Here is a 10,596-nt window from a genome sequence, read left to right on the forward strand (position 1 = left end):
CAATCAAATCGGCGATAAACGCCTGAATAGTTTGGATATTGTGGGATTTTAGCAGTGTATTTAAATATTTTCACCGCATTGCAATGACACAATTATTGTAGGTATACACTATGGTACCAAAAGCCACGTACACCTGAATGTCTTTTGAAAAGCATTACAAAAATCACGCAAAACAACGTTTTGTGTTCAAATTTGGGATCTTTTCCGTTTGTGCCCCCCCCCGTTTAGTGGGCGCATATTATTTGCATCCCCCAGACGCACGTGCGATGTTTTTACATAATGAATTACTATGTAATGGCACGTGCTCCGTAACTGGGGGACGCATAACGTACTTGTGGGGCACAAACGGAAAAGATCCCAAATTTGTTCTCTAAAAACGCATCACTACACCTCAAGTTTTTTCAACGTTTTGCAGATAGTATGTTTACTTTTCATAAAGGTTTCTAACGACATCTGCAGCAATTTCATTCGAAATTTCTAACACTTTTTATTCAAAATTTTCCCACAGAAATGTCTGTTTTGAGAATTGATAATTGTTATTACGAAATTGACTATAAAATTTCAATTGCAGTAAGATCTGGACTTTTCGACCAGCATTGAAGTACCTCCTGCTTCTTTTCTTTGTCGAATTTGATGACAATATCTGATACATGCACAGGCGCATCATTTTATAAAAAAGTATGGTCTTAAAAATGCAATTTTTCCTCGTATAATTCCAAAGCTTCAAGTAATGTGGAAACCCTAGCTTGATCGTACATTTAAAAAAAACAGTTTCCAATTATCTGATTTTATTGTAGCACAATATATAAGTGATCGTTTTTCAGAAACCACTTTTTTATTATTGTCAGGAAATTGTTACATTTGTATGCATTCCTTCTTTGTACTAGATTTTGATTTCAGTCTAAAATGATTTATTTTTTGCCCATGAAATTCAGACAAGTCGGAGCTCAAGACCGTTGCAAATAGTAAACAATTAAAGCAGCTTAACCATCCGTTCTGTGTATGCAGAGAAAACGAGAGTAAAAATTTTGAAGTTTAAAACTTCAAAATTTCACTTTTTTCTTCACGCTTTAGCACAGATCAAATGAATGATTTGCGCAAAAATAACGGTTAAAAGCACAAATTATGGTGTAATTAGCTTTTTGTACAATAGAGTATGTTACATTACTCTGCTGGAAGTAAATCAGAAGTTCTGACTTTAATAAAGAACTGCGCGCTTCAGGAAATTATGGCTGCACCTTGAAGTGACTTCTTTAGAATTACGCATCCTGGCTTAAAAAGGAAAATTCTTGTTAAAATTCTCTGAAAGTCTGCAGTGCCAAAGGTCAAAATTTCAGAAATTGCTATATGTTTAGCCAGAAGTTGACTTTCATCAACTTTTGGCAACTCATGTCTGTAAAAACCGTAATTTCAGCTCACGATTGATAATTGGTACATTGTGTGCGGTTAGATGATTTTTCGAGATTCATTATAAGTTAAATTGATGAACTTATGCACCAGCGCTGCCTGTGCCTTGAAATCACATAAAGTAATCAATTTAACTGTAACTTTTTTGGGAGGAGAAAGCTCGGCTTTTCTTAGTTTTCATAAAAATCATTAAACGGGAAAGATATAGCTTGCTTTTCGACGCTTTTTAAATTTGCAATAAAAGGAACTGTGTCTGGGATTAGAGGATAGCTTGTAAAGAAAGAAAACAACTTGATCTTTCTGACAATAAATTTTTTAGTTGTACCACAATATTTTACTCATGTTTTTGTAAGCTTGGACAAAAAGACGTGAAATCTAACTTTAGAAATGCGCTTTCCTACTTCAATTTGCATATCCATTGATCAATTTCTAAATTACCAAATTAACATGAATTCAGAAAAAGGTAACTATTCAAGCAATATTAATGCCTTCTTTGTTGGTTTTCAATTTGTTGAATATAAAGAAAAATATTGCCTCCTAAAAATTTGATTTTGAAGAAAGTAATATCGGAAATATCCAGAATTGTTGGAACGTGCTTTATTTTCTCAGACTTACGTTGCTAATGAAATTAATCTAGCCATCTGTATCTACAAGCACTCTCCATATTCACAGCTTGTTTAACAAATGGCACTGCTGCAATTTTGCCAGAGTTCTATAGTTTCATATAAATTTTGTCTTAAATGATATCAACTCCGTTTCATCAATCCAAGCTGTCTTTTATTTTCACTTTTGACAGGTTTTTATAATTTGAAAACTCACAAGATGATTTCAGTACCACCAAATGGTCCAAATTTTCAAGAAACAACTGAAAGAAATAATGAAAGTCCTACAGCAAAAAAAAAACGAAAAAAAACTGTTTTTAGAACTAATTCGTTTTTTAATTGCCTATAAAATTTGGTTCCCACACAATCTTTCTTCGACAGAAATTTTTTGTTGTCCTCGAATAGAGAGTTTTTCCAAATCGTTAACAAAAAATGCATAGTTGATAACATAACGCGAGGCTTTCAGTGATTGGCGGAAAACAAGTAAATGTTTTTTCATTCAAATAACAGAAAAAAAATTATGTTTGTTTTAAAATCAAATGTTCTCTTTAAATTTGGACAACCTAAAAACATTTTTAGTCACAGTTTTCTTTTCTGAGATAAAAAATCAGAAAACGCGGTTCAATTTAGGCAAAGGGACAGTCATAGGCTCAAAAGTTTTTTCTCTCTGAATTGCTTTGGCAACAGTAGCGATTAGAAGATAAATGCCAATTACAAAACTAAATTTTCAAATCTGTTTAATCTGCCATAGCTCGTCCAGAGATCCAAAAAATTCTATGAAATTGCTAAATTTATGCACCAACGCTGCCTTTGCATTGAGATCACATAAAGTCATAGACTTAACTGCAAATTTTTTGGCGGAGAAAAGTCAGCTTTTATTAGTTTTCTTAGAAAGTGATTACATTTGTTCCTCGGCATGATTTTACCATCTACTCTGTGGTTTTAGCACCATACTATCGGCGTGGATGCGCAATTTCAAAGAGCTGACACTTCGCTTTCTTTTTGGCCGTCAAGTGTTTTTGTTTTCTTAACATACATGTTTTTTGTCTTTAACCTTATGTGGTGATTTCTTTACCCTTATTTGCATCATGAGTTTTTTGCAAATAAAATGTGTAGACAGAGTAGAGTTCTCTGCGATCAGTACCATAAAGATAGTTAACGGGGGATAATATACTTATCTTACCGGTTCTTTTACGTTTGTGTCCCCCGCTTAGTGGGCGAAAATTATTTGCAAAAATCTAGCTTTCTGTTTCTACGCCTATTAAATTCGCAACAAATGGACTTGTGTTTGGGGATAGAAGATAGCTGGCACAGCAAGAAAACAATTTATCCGTTTGGCAAATAAATTTTCTTGCGATATCGATCGAGTTGTATCACAAATACATTAATCTTGTATTTAATAAATCGACTTGAAATCAAAAACTGTAATAAATCAAGCAATATTAGTTCCTTCTTTGTTGATTTTTATATTTTTGCTATAAGGAAAAAAAATTGCCTCAGAGAAGATTTGAGTTTTGGAAAAAGTGCTATCGGAAATATCTAGAATTATTGGAACGTGCTTCGTTTTCTCAGACTTACGTTGCTAATGAAATTAATCTAGCTATCTGCATCTACAAGCACTCTCCATATTCACAGCTTGTTTAACAATTGGCACTGCTGCAATTTTGCCACAGTTCTATAGTTTCAAATATAAATTTTGTCTTAAATGATATCAACTGCGTTTCATCAATCCAAGCAGTCTTCTTTTTTCACTTTTGATTCACTAAATGCATTAATGTAAGTCCTACAGCAAAAAAAACGAAAACAAACCAAACTATTTTTAAAGCTAATCTGTTTTTGATTGACTATAAATATTTTTTCCCACACTATCTTTCTAATTATCCGCAGTTAGAGAGTTTTTACAAAACTTTAACAAAAAAACTGTACAGTTGAGAACAGAACGCGTGACTTTCAATAATTGGTGGAATACAAGTCAATGTTCTTTTCAATCAAATAAGAGAAAAGGATATTAAGTAAAATCAAATGTTCTGTTTAAATTTGGACAACCGAATAAAAATTCTGGTCAAAGCTTTCTTTTTTGACAAAAAAGTCTGATAACACAGTTCAATTTGAAGCAAAGGACAATCATAGGTTCACAATTTGTTCTCTGAACTATGTTTGGAACCATAACAATTAGAAGATAAATGGCTATTTCACAAGTTTAAGAAAATCTTGTGTTTATTCTGCCATAGTTCGTCACGCTGTCTGAAAAATTTTAAGAATTCATCAACTTTAGGCAACTCATAACGTGCAGGTGTCTGTAAAAACCGAAATTTCAGCTCACGATTGATAATTGGTACATTGTGTGCGGTTAGATGATTTTTCGAGGTTCACTATAAATTAAATTGATGAACTTATGCACCAGCGCTGCCTTTGCCTTGAAATCACATAAAGTAATCGATTTAACTAAAACTTTTTGGGCGGAGAAAGCTCGGCTTTTCTTAGTTTTCATAAAAATCATTAAACAGGAAAGATATAGCTTTGTTGATTTTAATATTTGTTGATTTTTTCAATTTTGCTATTAGGAAAAAAATTGCCTCAGAAAAGATTTGAATTTTGGAAAAATTGATATCAGAAATACCTAGAATTATTGGAACGTGCTTTATTTTCTCAGACTTACGTTGCTAATGAAATTAATCTAGCTATCTGCATCAACAAGCACTCTCCATATTCACAGCTTGTTTAACAATTGGCGCTGCTGCAATTTTGCCACACTTCTATAGTTTCAAATATAAATTTTGTCTTAAAAGATATCAACTGCGTTTCGTCAATCCAAGCAGTCTTCTTTTTTCACTTTTGATTCACTAAATGCATTAATGTAAGTCCTACAGCAAATAAAAACGAAAACAAACCAAACTGTTTTTAAAACTAATCTGTTTTTGATTGACTATAAATATTTTTTTCCCACACTATCTTTCTAATTATCCTCAATTAGAGAAATTTTACAAAGCATTAACAAAAAACTGTACAGTTGAGAACAGAACGCGTGACTTTCAGTGATTGGTGGAATACAAGTCAATGTTCTTTTCAATCAAATAAGAGAAAAGGATATTAATTAAAATCAAATCTTCTGTTTAAATTTGGACAACCGAATAAAAATTCTAGTCAAAGCTTTCTTTTTTGCCAAAAAAAATTTGGATAACACAGTTCAATTTGAAGCAAAGGACAATCATAGGTTCACAATTTGTTCTCTAAACTATTTTTGGAACCATAACAATTAGAAGATAAATGGCTATTTCACAAGTTAACAAAATCTTGTGTTTATTCTGCCATAGTTCGTCACGCTGTCTGAAAAATTTTAAGAATTCATCAACTTTTGGCAACTCATAACGTGCAGGTGTCTGGAAAAACCGAAGTTTCAGCTCACGATTGATAATTGGTACATTGTGTGCGGTTAGATGATTTTTCGAGATTCAGTATAAATTAAATTGATGAACTTATGCACCAGCGCTGCCTTTGCCTTGAAATCACATAAAGTAATCGATTTAACTGTAACTTTTTGGGCGGAGAAAGCTCGGCTTTTCTTAGTTTTCATAAATATCATTAAACGGGAAAGATATAGCTTTGTTGATTTTAATATTTGTTGATTTTTATAATTTTGCTATAAGGAAAAAAATTGCCTCAGAAAAGATTTGAATTTTGCAAAAAAATTGATATCGGAAATACCTAGAATTATTGGAACGTGCTTTATTTTCTCAGACTTACGTTGCTAATGAAATTAATCTAGCTATCTGCATCAACAAGCACTCTCCATATTCACAGCTTGTTTAACAATTGGCACTGCTGCAATTTTGCCACAGTTCTATAGTTTCAAATATGAATTTTGTCTTAAATGATATCAACTGCGTTTCGTCAATCCAAGCAGTCTTCTTTTTTCACTTTCGATTCACTAAATGCATTAATGTAAGTCCTACAGCAAAAAAAAACGAAAACAAACCAAACTGTTTTTAAAACTAATCTGTTTTTGATTGACTATAAATATTTTTTTCCAACACTATCTTTCTAATTATCCTCAATTAGAGAAATTTTACAAAGCATTAACAAAAAACTGTACAGTTGAGAACAGAACGCGTGACTTTCAGTGATTGGTGGAATACAAGTCAATGTTCTTTTCAATCAAATAAGAGAAAAGGATATTAAGTAAAATCAAATCTTCTGTTTAAATTTGGACAACCGAATAAAAATTCTAGTCAAAGCTTTCTTTTTTGCCAAAAAAAAATTGGATAACACAGTTCAATTTGAAGCAAAGGACAATCATAGGTTCACAATTTGTTCTCTAAACTATTTTTGGAGCCATAACAATTAGAAGATAAATGGCTATTTCACAAGTTAACAAAATCTTGTGTTTATTCTGCCATAGTTCGTCACGCTGTCTGAAAAATTTTAAGAATTCATCAACTTTTGGCAACTCATAACGTGCAGGTGTCTGGAAAAACCGAAGTTTCAGCTCACGATTGATAATTGGTACATTGTGTGCGGTTAGATGATTTTTCGAGATTCAGTATAAATTAAATTGATGAACTTATGCACCAGCGCTGCCTTTGCCTTGAAATCACATAAAGTAATCAATTTAACTGTAACTTTTTGGGCGGAGAAAGCTCGGCTTTTCTTAGTTTTCATAAAAATCATTAAACGGGAAAGATATAGCTTTGTTGATTTTAATATTTGTTGATTTTTATAATTTTGCTATAAGGAAAAAAATTGCCTCAGAAAAGATTTGAATTTTGAAAAAAAAAATTGATATCGGAAATACCTAGAACTATTGGAACGTGCTTTATTTTCTCAGACTTACGTTGCTAATGAAATTAATCTAGCTATCTGCATCAATAAGCACTCTCCATATTCACAGCTTGTTTAACAATTGGCACTGCTGCAATTTTGCCACAGTTCTATAGTTTCAAATATGAATTTTGTCTTAAATGATATCAACTGCGTTTCGTCAATCCAAGCAGTCTTCTTTTTTCGCTTTTGATTCACTAAATGCATTAATGTAAGTCCTACAGCAAATAAAAACGAAAACAAACCAAACTGTTTTTAAAACTAATCTGTTTTTGATTGACTATAAATATTTTTTTCCCACACTATCTTTCTAATTATCCTCAATTAGAGAAATTTTACAAAGCATTAACAAAAAACTGTACAGTTGAGAACAGAACGCGTGACTTTCAGTGATTGGTGGAATACAAGTCAATGTTCTTTTCAATCAAATAAGAGAAAAGGATATTAAGTAAAATCAAATCTTCTGTTTAAATTTGGACAACCGAATAAAAATTCTAGTCAAAGCTTTCTTTTTTGACAAAAAAAATTCGGATAACACAGTTCAATTTGAAGCAAAGGACAATCATAGGTTCACAATTTGTTCTCTAAACTATTTTTGGAACCATAACAATTAGAAGATAAATGGCTATTTCACAAGTTAACAAAATCTTGTGTTTATTCTGCCATAGTTCGTCACGCTGTCTGAAAAATTTTAAGAATTCATCAACTTTTGGCAACTCATAACGTGCAGGTGTCTGGAAAAACCGAAGTTTCAGCTCACGATTGATAATTGGTACATTGTGTGCGGTTAGATGATTTTTCGAGATTCAGTATAAATTAAATTGATGAACTTATGCACCAGCGCTGCCTTTGCCTTGAAATCACATAAAGTAATCAATTTAACTGTAACTTTTTGGGCGGAGAAAGCTCGGCTTTTCTTAGTTTTCATAAAAATCATTAAACGGGAAAGATATAGCTTTGTTGATTTTAATATTTGTTGATTTTTATAATTTTGCTATAAGGAAAAAAATTGCCTCAGAAAAGATTTGAATTTTGAAAAAAAAAATTGATATCGGAAATACCTAGAACTATTGGAACGTGCTTTATTTTCTCAGACTTACGTTGCTAATGAAATTAATCTAGCTATCTGCATCAATAAGCACTCTCCATATTCACAGCTTGTTTAACAATTGGCACTGCTGCAATTTTGCCACAGTTCTATAGTTTCAAATATGAATTTTGTCTTAAATGATATCAACTGCGTTTCGTCAATCCAAGCAGTCTTCTTTTTTCGCTTTTGATTCACTAAATGCATTAATGTAAGTCCTACAGCAAATAAAAACGAAAACAAACCAAACTGTTTTTAAAACTAATCTGTTTTTGATTGACTATAAATATTTTTTTCCCACACTATCTTTCTAATTATCCTCAATTAGAGAAATTTTACAAAGCATTAACAAAAAACTGTACAGTTGAGAACAGAACGCGTGACTTTCAGTGATTGGTGGAATACAAGTCAATGTTCTTTTCAATCAAATAAGAGAAAAGGAAATTAAGTAAAATCAAATCTTCTGTTTAAATTTGGACAACCGAATAAAAATTCTAGTCAAAGCTTTCTTTTTTGACAAAAAAAATTCGGATAACACAGTTCAATTTGAAGCAAAGGACAATCATAGGTTCACAATTTGTTCTCTAAACTATTTTTGGAACCATAACAATTAGAAGATAAATGGCTATTTCACAAGTTAACAAAATCTTGTGTTTATTCTGCCATAGTTCGTCACGCTGTCTGAAAAATTTTGAGAATTCTCTAAATAATCAGAAATTTTTTGAGCCTAAGAAAGTGATCTGAGATATGGTTGATGTTTTTAGTTTTTTCCGAGAGACAATTAAAATATACAATATAGGCATGTATGAAAAGTTCTCAAACAGCCTGAAATTGACTCTGTTGAGATCAAACAAAAGGTTAAAATACATTAGAAACAAGCTATAGCATCAAATGTGAGCAAAATGAACAAAAGTCAGCAAAAAAGCGAAAATTGAGCAGCAGGTGTCTGGTAAATTTTCGAAAAGAAAGACCTTGAAAGACTTTAAGAATTTCAATTCCAGATAATGAAATCTTGGAAACAATTTCAAATAAATCAGTATAAAATTGCTTTGAAATGCATTCAGCATGATCGTATAAAAACAAAAGTGCTAAAAATTGTGTTCTAATCAACCTATATAGCCAAAAACATCGGCACACATTTTCTTGCAAAATGATAATTCGAAAAAATGTTTTTGGATTTGATTTCTAAGCATAATCAGCTTTTTTAATCGAGGTCACCCATATTGGGTCTAAAAGGATCACAAAAAATTCAAAAAGTTTCTAAGCAAAATGGGGCTTGCATGAAGTCCTAATTTTTTAAATTGGGAAATAATAATGGTATCTTCACTTCGATTTCATTTGTAAATTGAAACGAAACCTTACTTTATATCGGTCTCAAGGTAGTTCAGAAGTAATTCAATTTTTGTCAAGATTAATGACGGTATGAGCCAAAAGAGCAAATTGGTATAAATCCTGTGCAGTTTGACAATTGTAAAATTTTCTGTTTAATTATATACGGATACATATGATACCGGTGATCATATTCGGATAAAATATGACTTTTTAGGTTTCATGCAAAGATCGTCTTATTATGATTTGTATGTAATTAAATATGATCAATGATTACTTTTTAAAAAAATGATGTAACTGGTTAGCTGACCGTTATAAGAAGTAAAAAAAAGTTTTGAAGCATGTAAAATACTTGACGAAAATTATCTATTTTTCGGGGATTGCTTACCTGCTATTCATTACAGATGTTTCCTAAAGTAAACCAATGCTTATACTGCTCCCTAACTATTAATAAAATACTACATTTGTAATTCTTTTTAAAAGACAAACAAAAAAAGGTTTCTGATGTTAAATTAGGAAGTTATTTGTTTCCACATAATTTTCCGGGTCGAGGTGACACCGCCATTCAACTCAAAATTATGTAAGATAAGCGGTGAATGCGGGAAATTTTGTAAGATAAGCGGTGAATGCGGTGAAATTAAATAAATCAGGCGCTGATTAAGGTGAAAAAAAAACTTTATTGCCTGATAGCGGTGAAAATACATAATTTCACCGCTGATTTTAGCGTTGAATTTACATAAATTCAGCGCTCTGAAAAATTGTTCAAATTATGTAAGATAAGCGGTGAATGCGATGAAATTACATAAATTCACCGCTTAACATAGTGGTGAACTTACATAAATTCACTGCTAAAAAGGTGTTGAAATTGTGCGAGATCATCAATGAATGCGTTGAAATTAATGGGGAGAAAGGGAGGAATTGTTAGATTTAAGCCCCCCAAAAATTACCCCGTATTCTTACATCTTTCTGACACTTTTTTGTAGCCGGTGAATTTATGTAATTTCACCACTAGAGTAAGCGTTAAACTTACAAAAAATCACCACATTTCACTGCTAAAATATGCAATTGCACCGCTAAGAATCGCAAATCTGACAAAAATTCACCGCGCATGTTTTACAGAAAGTAGAGTGAATTTGATTTATATTCAAAACAAAATTTTTAGAAGTTAGTGAGAGATGGCGCAGTGCAAGAAAAAGTTCATAACATTCAGGAGGTGAGAGTTTGAACCCTTGTAAGTGCAGTTAAATGAGGTGACTTTTTGTAAGTTCACCAACTAATCTAGCGGTGAAACTAAATTATTTCACCCCATTTCACCGTAAAATTATGTACGAAATTTGCGGAGAAAAAAAAACA

Source organism: Convolutriloba macropyga, chromosome 3, assembly GCF_964194025.1.
Source record: "Convolutriloba macropyga chromosome 3, txConMacr16.3, whole genome shotgun sequence".
NCBI lineage: Eukaryota > Metazoa > Xenacoelomorpha > Acoela > Convolutidae > Convolutriloba > Convolutriloba macropyga.